Genomic DNA, 1,512 nt, shown 5'->3' on the forward strand with positions numbered 1-1,512 from the left:
TGGCCTTTATCTCCTCTATCATTTCATCCTTTTTCTGTATGACTCCAAGCAGCAGTCTGAAAATTTCTTTCTGTGGCAGCTCAATGTCTGGTTCTTCTATGTATTTTGTTTTGTTCGGGATGTCTTCTGCCATTGCCTTTTGTTTCTCCTGTTTTTTTGTTGAGATGGTTGGGGTTGATGGCTGTTTGCATTGCATTGTTTTAGAGGAGCCAGGTTCCATTTTCTAGGGAGTCTAAGAGCACTGGCTCTCTCTAGGAGACTTGTAGGAATGCTTCTTCGAACTGCCTACAGCTAACTATTACTATGGCATTAACCTACCCTTTATCTTCCTGTGGCTTCACTATCAGGGGAGTGCCCCAAAAGGCTGGTGGGCTGTCTGCTTTGGTGTTGTGTAGGTTGGGCAGAGGTTCCTGCAACAGCTTAGAATGGTGATGAGTGTTGGCTGAGCTGCTTATGCCCCCAGGTACACAGGCAGGAATTCCCAGGCAAGTGGTTGGGTGGGGTATCCCCTGGAGGGGAAGCAGGGCTTTCCCTAGCCTTGGGCTAGCTACACAGGGTGGGGCTAGCTACACAGGGTGGGGCTCAGCTAGCTGGGTGTGGTACAGGCATAAGAGCCCTAGGCTACTGGGGGTGGTCTGGACTTCAGCAGTGGATTGTGAGAGAACAGAAAAGAGACAGAGGGGAAAGAAAAAAAATTAAAGAGTAAGACCGTTTAGACTGTGCGGGGGTGGGGTGGGGGTGGGGATATGGGGGAGAGAGGGAAAGAAAAGTAACTATGTAGTTGAGTCCCACTCTCCATCAGTGGAGTCATGAGAGTTTAGTCGCTACTCTGGGGCAGCAGTGGCAAGCCGCAGTTGCCACAGTTGAGCTGAGAAAAAGCCGCTGAGCAGCCCTCCAAGACCGTTGGGGTGGGGTGAGGTCTCAGATAGAGGGCAGAGATGTAAGCAGAGGCAACAATGTAGCTGGACACCGATTCTATCGCAGATCCCTGTCTGTGGAGTTGCGAGGGTTTAGTCCCCACCCCGAGGAGGCGGTGACAAGCTGTGGCTGTGCCGAGAAAACCTCCTGTGCAGGCCTCCCAGACTGTGAGTGAACAGAGAGCAGAGATGTAACCAAAAGCTACAAATTAACTGAACCCCACTCCCTGCCCGTGGAGCCCCAAGGGTCCAGTTCCTGCCCTGAGGCTGACGGGCATAAACTGTGGCTGTGTTGGATCCAAATCCCCCTACCGGCTCCAAATGGTCCCGGATCTGGCAGCGACAATAGCTGGGCCAAGGTCAAGCCCCCGCCGGCTTTCCCGGCTCCAGCAGGGACAGTAGCTGGGCCAAGGTCAAGCCCCGCCGGCTTTCCCGGCTCCGGCAGGGACAGTAACTGGGCCAAGGTCAAGCCCCAGCCGGCTTCCACTGAGGTAAGCCAAATGCCCCAAGCCCCTCAAAACCCCATGAGTCTGTGCCTACTTATCTTTATTATGCTCCTCCTGTGTTCTAGTTGTGTTAAAGTTCCCTCTAAGCA

This window comes from Echinops telfairi, unplaced genomic scaffold, assembly GCF_000313985.2.
Source record: "Echinops telfairi isolate 266 unplaced genomic scaffold, ASM31398v2 ScPeMD7_7425;HRSCAF=8463, whole genome shotgun sequence".
NCBI lineage: Eukaryota > Metazoa > Chordata > Mammalia > Afrosoricida > Tenrecidae > Echinops > Echinops telfairi.